Raw genomic sequence first — 8,939 nt, forward strand, 5'->3', positions numbered from 1 at the left:
CACTTTCTCTTATTCAATTTGAATTGCTTACCACACGTAAAACAATAATATTAATACAAAAAATTTTCTAAATGCACGAAATTCAATGTAAAAAAAGTTTCTTATTACTTTTTTATAAATTTCAAAGATACTTCAACACCACAAATTCCTCACTCATATTTAAGAGTTTAGCGATATTTGTAAAACATTTGGCAACAATTGTCGCCATATTGGCATGAACCCTAATTATGCACAAAAAACATCAAGATTTTAAAAACAAAGCAATATCTACAGATTTAAAATGAAATTGGCATAAATAAACCACACATTTAAATACACGATTTGTGTGTTATAATAACATGGAGTTGAAAATATTTGGATTTTAACCTTATGGAAATGAGTAGCAATACTTGCCAATAAAAAGTTAGAAAAATAACCTTGATTGCAGAGGGAAAAAAAAAACTAAAAAAGTGATTATTAACTGTTCATTTTCAAGCTTGAGAGTCATAAATATATCATATTACAAATACAAGGAATTTTTAAAAAATGTGTAAAAATAGCTGCCAAAAAAGCACTTGAAAAATAATTAAGATTGACGATGAAATCAGCAAACAAAACATTATATCAAAAAGCGATTGTTAAAATTTGTGATTCGAAAACAGCAAATCATAATAACATATTTAAAATTATAAAGATTTTTCAAAGCACCGGAAAAATCCATTAATAGCTGACGAAAGTGCAATGATAAAAAAAAACACTTAAACAATGAACTCTGCATTAATACAGCGAATCATTGCATTTTAAAAATTACAAATCGTAATAATGTTGCAATGAAAATACTGGGTTTCTAAAAAACAGTGTGGAAATCCGTAGATATTACCAACAACAAAGCTGCACAGATTTTTATTTGTTTTTTCTACAATTTATGTATATAATTTTGCTCAATATATTTTTTCTTCATTTTAAGCTTATAGCATGCCGCTTATTATTTTTCTTTTTTTTGTTTATAGCATTTCACTCATTATTTTTTTTTTCCTTCAATATTGTTTAGTGACCGGGAGACTATTTACTTCACCATGTGATGCAAGTTGTGCACCTCTAGCTATAGATTCTAAATTAATAGTAGAAATTATAATTCACAATCATATACTAAAGATATAGATAGAGATAAAGATATAACACTTAGGTAATATACAATAGTTTTTGAAAATAGATGCATATTTTAAAGTTTCTTTTACATATTTTGCATGTGCGAGAAATTCATTGTATGCACTAAAATATGGCATTCCAAAAGTTCAAGCTGAAAGAGTTCACGCAAACTTCACATTTAAAAATTAATCATATATTATTACAACATCTGCACGTACAAAATCGCATGATAATAAATATCACAGATTACAACTCGTGTGTGCTGCTGTGCCTTTTTAAACCATCCAAATATTTAAAACCTTTTTTACATAATTCACACATGTAAGAATTCTTTGTGTGCACTAAAACATGACATTCCAGATGCCGTTTAGTGTTAAAAGTAGCCTCACAAAGTTCACACTTGAATATTCTGTGTGTATTATAATGACTTTTCAAATGGCCAATTTGCTTGAAGCTTTTGGTACAAATTGTACAGGAATAGGGTTTTAAATTTGTATGCGTCATAAGATGATCTCTCAAAGTCTTATTAAATCCAAAGCTCTTTCCACAAATGTCACATTGATGTTTCTTCTCTTTAAGATGAACTGTCTGTACATGACTTTTAAGATTTCTTTGAACACGGAAATTTTTACTACATATTTCACATGTAAAAGGTCTTTCTTCTGAATGTATTTTTTTGTGCCTAACAAGTGTCCTTCTACAAGAAAGTGTGCGATTGCAAATGTCACAAACAAAAGATTTTATTTCAGATTTTGAAGTACTGGCAGCATTACTGCCACTTTCATTAGAAACGAAATTATTTGAGTTGTGACCCACAGAATTATCTTCAATGTTATCTAAAGGTTTTTCATTAGAATCATTCGATTCAATTACTTGTAATATAACTTCTGGAGCAAATACCTCAGGAGATATGTTTGACATGTTCATTCATAGATTAACATAAAAGAATAAGAGTATCTAATACCACAGGATGATTTCTGTTTCGGTATCAACCTTCGTCGAAGTTCTACAAGGCCATCTAATTTGGAAAGATTTAAAATAAGTGTATTTAAATCAATTTAACATCACAACACAACCAATGTGTGACACGTTTGGATATAACACGTAAGATCATCAAAAAATTCGTAATCTGCTATCAGATATTTATTTGTATTAGATTCAAATATTTGTAATGTAGCACTCACTTAGGGGAGATGACTAAGACATTTACGTTATTCAACTTGTAAGAATAATTAACAACACCACTATCTGTAATATTTCTAATTTTTAAAAATCAGAAGCATGACATCATCTTGGTGGCCAAGCATCAGAAAATGAGTTCATGAAAACTCGTTCATTAAAGGAGCTTATAACTTAGATTGAAGATCTCTTCCCTTGAACTTAACAGCGACATCTAGTGTTTTATACATATACTACTGCAAAAGGGAATCTTTCCCAAGCTTTCTGGAATTTAAAGTTAAATATTCGTTTTCTCGTTGTTTGTTTTCAACTAACTTTCAACAATAAAGTATTAAACAGCGCTTCATCCCTCATAATATAGCAATTTTTTATGACCTTTCATTTTTGAACCATCTCTTCTGCAGAAATGGTATGTCATCAGATCATCCTCAAAGATGTTTGCCAGACAGTCGTCATTGTGAAGCTCTAGCCCACCGTCCCCCTCTAGAAGTTATCACTACTTTTTTTTCGTCTTTTTGATTGAAAAAAACCCTACATTGCTGAAAGTGAGAATCAATGAATGAGAATATTTGCCAAATTATACCCGATTTTAATTTCAGTTAAAATGTAAATAATGAAGCAATTGCATCCAGCCATTTAAGTTTTTTTTTTCTTTCTTTTTTTAAAAAAAAACAAAAAGCTTTTCTTTTTAATTTCGTTTTTTGAAAAAGAGGTGATATTTGAACAGAAATAATTGAAGCAAGAGTAAATTTTTTTTAAATGAATTATTCTAATGCAATCTAAAAAAAAAAAATGAAAACGCTAACTAAAATGCTTGGAAAAAACTGAAAATTCGATCGTCCATTTTTATCTCTTCAATGACTGCCTTATGGTTGGTGGATTTCTAGTTTTACATAAATGAAGTACTCCTATTATTGTCCCACAGTGGACTGATCATTAAGACACGGTTCCCAGCAGATCACCGAAGTCAAGCATCACTGGCTAAGGTCAGTGTGCTGGTGGGTGAGGGGCCGTTCAAAAAGTACGTACATCCCGAAGGGGGGGGAGGGGATTCGCTATTTTGTACGGTTTTGTACGATGGGGAGGGGGGGTGGTATTATACAAAGTACGTACACTTAAGCATACACCAAATTTAAATTTTACTTTTTCCTACACACTCCTTAAATAAATATTTAATTTTATTTAAAACAGAATTATTTTAATTTTATGAAAAAGGGGAGTAGACTAATAAAATGTACGTACTCTAAGGGGGGGAGTAAGACCTTATGTACGGTAATGTACGAAGGGGGGGAGGGGTTTAAAATTTCTCCATTTTTGTGTACGTACTTTTTGAACGGCCCCTGACCACTTGGATCAGTCTGCGTAGGGACCAAGGGTGTGCGGTATTGGTCCTCGTTAAACTGTGCTACCGTAAAGTGCTCGACTTCGCGCGCAGGTCGTCGGGTTACCGAAGCGGGGGTGCCCTCCCCTCCGCAGAGGATCAAAATTGTGATGGCATGTCTTCGGATCATCCTCCGGGATGTTTCCCAGACCGTCACCAATAGCCCATTGTGCAGCTCTAGTGCGACGTAAATTAACAACAACAACTACTATTATTACTAAAGCAAAACTTGTGGATATCCCAAATTGTATATTTTTATTATAATTTTTTTTCTTTTAAAGAACATATTTTTCAATTTAGCGTGTGGAAAGTCATAGAGGAAGGAAGTACGTTAGTTTCTCTCTTGATTTTCATATAGATTAAAATCTTTTAACTTGAAAAACTATATGGAACTGAAAACTACATTAAACATAGTTCTAAAGAAAAGTATCATGGAAATTTTAAAAAATATTTTTATTAAATAAAAAGGAAAAATATTAAGAAAGGGGAAAATATCGTAGTACATTCCTATACAACTGAAAAGAGTTGGAGAGGGAAGGGCTAAAGGCATGAAACCGGTCTCTCCCCAGATGGCGTATTCGAGTGTTGCGATTGCCATATTTCATTCTTTTAGCATTATTTGAATTATCTTTTTTTACAACATTTAAATATTAATTATAATAATAAGTTCATTTAGTAATTTAATTAATTGAAATGTTTAAAAAAAAATATCGAAGTCCTGTTCTTAACATGTAAAATAGATACTTAAAAAGTAATTAATTAAATGTCCCACATTTTTTGATGTTTAAATAAGCTTAGATCAATGCAATTTAAGAAATTTTAAATGTTCAGTAGAAGTTTCACATTTAATTATCACACCATCTTGATTTTAATGCAAACAGTAACAAGCATGGAAACTTTCAGTTAGATATGCAATAATAAGCTATTAAATATGGTCTATAATCAACTATGGCAATTAGTATTAATAATAAACTAAGAGAACAATAATTTTAAAAAATGCTTTGATAGCTTTTCCTTTCAATTTAACAACTCAAAAGCACTGGATTATTTATTGATTATTAGTTCAGGTTAATTGTCTCAAGACAATCTTATTCAAGTCAATTTAACTGATACTCTATTTATTTCTGCCAGGCAAAAAATAATCCAACTCACCAGACACACAATAGCGAATGGGGTTCAAAAAAAGATAATTCTTCTTTTTTCTAAGTACAAAAGAAAAAAATACAAGAAATACACAGTAAACTCTCACTACGATATTCAATACAATAACTCTCTTTATTACGATAATGCTTCGTGGCCCCGACGAACTTGCACAGGAATTAATGTCATGCTCCTCTCAATATTACGATATTCTCTAAAGCAATAAACCCTTGTAAAACGATTTTTTTTCTTCCAAATTTCAACCTCATTTTCTCCATTTATTATTGGTTAACAAATAATGTAAAAAAATCTTATTTTATCATCTATTGCCATTTTTTCCATCTTTTCAGACAAAAGAAGACTCACCGTTGACCACCCCAAGAGCTTCCATTATTAGAATTGCCCCCCTTATCTCCTAAGAAGTCACAGACATAACATTGATGTCTGATTTCATTTCCTTCATGTTGAAATTTATGTTGTGCCTTCATGTTGTTATCATGAGACACAAATAACAAGCATCACATTAAGATCTGAAAGAGAATTTTTTCTGTAGAGGATGAGTGGAGCACCATTCACAAACGAAAATCATTTTCGTGTTTTAAACTCAATGCATACTTTGTTAGTTGACTTGAGAGTAAAAAAAATGAATAAATAAACAAAAATATCATTATTTTCAATAAAAGTGGTTTTCAGGTGTTTACGATCTTATTTTCAGAATTTATTTAAATTGTTTTTAATATTTAACCATAATTAACACTCTGCAAATAAATTTTTGTGCATAATATATAAATACATGTATAGTTAATACATACATAACATTAAAAAAAAACTTATTATGTCTCCTAAATATATAGGCCCACGATATAACAATATATCCCACTACAACGATATATTTATTTGGTCCTAAAAATATTGTTGTAGCGAGGTTTTACTGTATTACAAGACAAGAGAGTCGATATTGTTTAATATAAAATAATAAATTAAGATCCAGGGTTAATAAAATCAGACACAATAACTTTATTTTTCTTTTATATATATATTTTTATAATTTTCAAAATGTCTTTAAATATTCGGTATTCAAGATGACAGTAATGGGTTCAAGCCATAACTTACAAATATTTACATAAAAGTAAAACATACATGAACAGTTCAATGAAACTTTAATTGCACTACAATAAAATCACAAATTACTAAACAGATAAATTTTATGTCCATATTTTACCAATATTGCCACTAAAAATTATATTTCATTATTCTAATATGAAGTCCTATATTATACACAAGATGAAATTAATACATTTAATTCAGAGATCAAAACAAAATCTAAGATTATTGCTACACATGCTGCAACTTTTTGTTTTTCATTCTGCAGCATATATATATTTCTAAAAATGGGTTGATATTTATTTCCTACTTTTACAAGAACACTTATGTCATTTCAAAAGTGAAACAAATAGTTGATTGTTTAAAACAAAAGTAACATAAACATTTATGAAGATTGTAAAAGTTTACATTTTTTCAAAAGAGGTAGATTTAAAATGCTTAACAATAATCACATTTATGAAAAACTTATGAACGGAAGATGACTTATGGTATGATGCAGACACAGCACAGATGAATTTTATGGCATTATACAAAGCTGCTAAGTTATAACAATTCTATTATATTAAAATTACATGTAGTTCATATATGAGTATGCTTTCTAATCGGTCACCTTTAAAACAATGAAAAATTGTCTTTGCATGTTTATAAAGAAGTGAACTGATGATATAATATTGATGTAAATTTATTCAGAGAGCTTGTTCTTTAATGATAAATAACAAAAAATATATAAGAAAACCAAATAAAATGGGATTGTTTAGTAACAATTTCTTCTTAATATAATTTACCAAAAAGATTTTGGAATATAATTGGTAAAAGACTGTATACAATTTGATGAATGCATTACTTTTGAACTATTCTAAAGAAAAAAAAAGAAAGTATAGGAACATAAAACAGCAAATGAAAATTTCTCTCTTCATGCTTTGGCAATATATTCTTCTCAAAATAGAGAATCAGAAAATATTTGGGTCTTATTATTTTAAATACTAGCCTATACATCACATTTAACTTATATTATTAAATTAAACTTATTTCTTTTAATAATGCAGCTTTTAAAGCTAAAATTAAATTACAGTTTAGTGATTTAATTCATTAATCAAAGAAATAATTATCTTTGTTTTAATTTTAAAAAAACTTTTTAACTGTAAATGTTTAACTGTTAATCAAGAGAAGAGCATGACTGAATTCAGGATTAATTTATTGGCACAACAAAACAGTGGAAACAAAACAAACTGTTTCCACTGTTAACAAAAGTATGTAAACAGTGGAAACTTTAACGTAAATTTACTCAGATGGCTTTACAATTACAACCTTAAAATTTTGGTTGTATATGTTTCATGCAATATACAATATGTCCTTTTTAATATTTCTTTTCAAAGTTTGGTATTAAGGTTTGTGATTAAACCTGATGATATAGAAAAAAAAATATATTTATTTAATGAACTAATGAAACATCAAAAGAAACAATTTTTACCATATATTTTACAGCGGAGAAATAATGACCAGCTGAGTAAACATTAAAAGAACACTCTCTTGCGGTGTAAGATAAGATAAATCTGATAGCGAATTTAATTAAACCGACGTAAAAGTATCAACTAAGATTTTAGGTAGAAAAAAATTAAAGTATCTGAAACGATCATTGATTATCCAATTAAAAATAGTTTTTATCAGCTTTTTAAAATTGGTAGTTGTAGTTTACATAAATATTTAATTCCCTACTAGGGTTTAAATCACTATGACTTCAAACAAAGCTCATCATATCAACTATATTGCAATAAACATATATGTATATATTGCAGTAAACCTATTTTTTACATAAGATATTTTCTTGACTTAATTAGATAATTACCATTTAAAGCAAAAAATAGAAATCAGCTTCAGATGATGGTAAAAATCAAAATTAAGATTCAATAAGCAACAACAAAAAAACAACAATAATAAAACAACATTAAACTTTGAAATATATATAAAATAAAATATGGCTACTAGTAAAAAAAAATCCAATACATAAAATATCTTAAATAAAAGGCTTCTATAGATGGAACACTTAATTCATTTCAGAACAATAACGACACCGGAAGCAAAAACAAATTCTTAGAAAGAAAGAAAAAAACAGATTTTGTTATAACTCTCATGAATGATATACTAAAATAATAAATAATATATTAATTTTAGCTCAAAATTTTTTTGTTTAATTTTCAAATTTGATTTAAATTAATTTGGAGTTTCTATCCATTAAAAACTTGTATATTATACTTGTATATATGCAAAACCAAACAATTATTAATGAATATTTAATTAATTTGTGAATAAAAGCTAATAACAATTCTATAAAATATAATAAATATTATAACATTAAAAACAATACCAAAATTTCATGAGAGGAAATGTCTATAAATTGGCTTAATCCTAGTATACGTTACACGGTGGATTTAGCAGCATAGACAATGTTATATAAGGAGATAAAATTTACCATCTGTAGTTGTAGATTTGGTAAGACATTGATTTTCTTTAATAGTCGAGTTTTAGTTTTGCTCTTTTAGTGCCACTCCACAGTACACATTTGCCCAGAATATCAACAGTTTGGCGACAAATGCCATTACGACGTTGGTAACGTTTTTCAAAATTGTGCCAGACATTTAACATATACTAGGATTTTATCCTATAAATCATTTCTCATAACATCCACAACATAAAAACTGTTAAGTAGTCACAACCAATTATTAAGTAAAAAAAGTCAATGCTTAATAAACGTCCATTAAATTTTGTAAATTAATAAACAAACTGTAAATAAATTTTGTAAATTACAGAATAATTATAATAAGGTCATGCATTTTAGAAATAAAAATTTTGGCTCTATATAAGAGATTGAGTATATGGGAATACATAGATAAAACAATAATAAGAATAATAACATTTATAATATACTAAATATTAAAGCAATAATAAATCATAAATATTAAGAACAGTTTACAACTACTCAAAACAGAATTTGCTTAATTATAACTTT

Source organism: Parasteatoda tepidariorum, chromosome 9 (assembly GCF_982258835.1).
Source record: "Parasteatoda tepidariorum strain Cologne lab strain chromosome 9, Ptep-v5.0, whole genome shotgun sequence".
Taxonomy (NCBI): domain Eukaryota; kingdom Metazoa; phylum Arthropoda; class Arachnida; order Araneae; family Theridiidae; genus Parasteatoda; species Parasteatoda tepidariorum.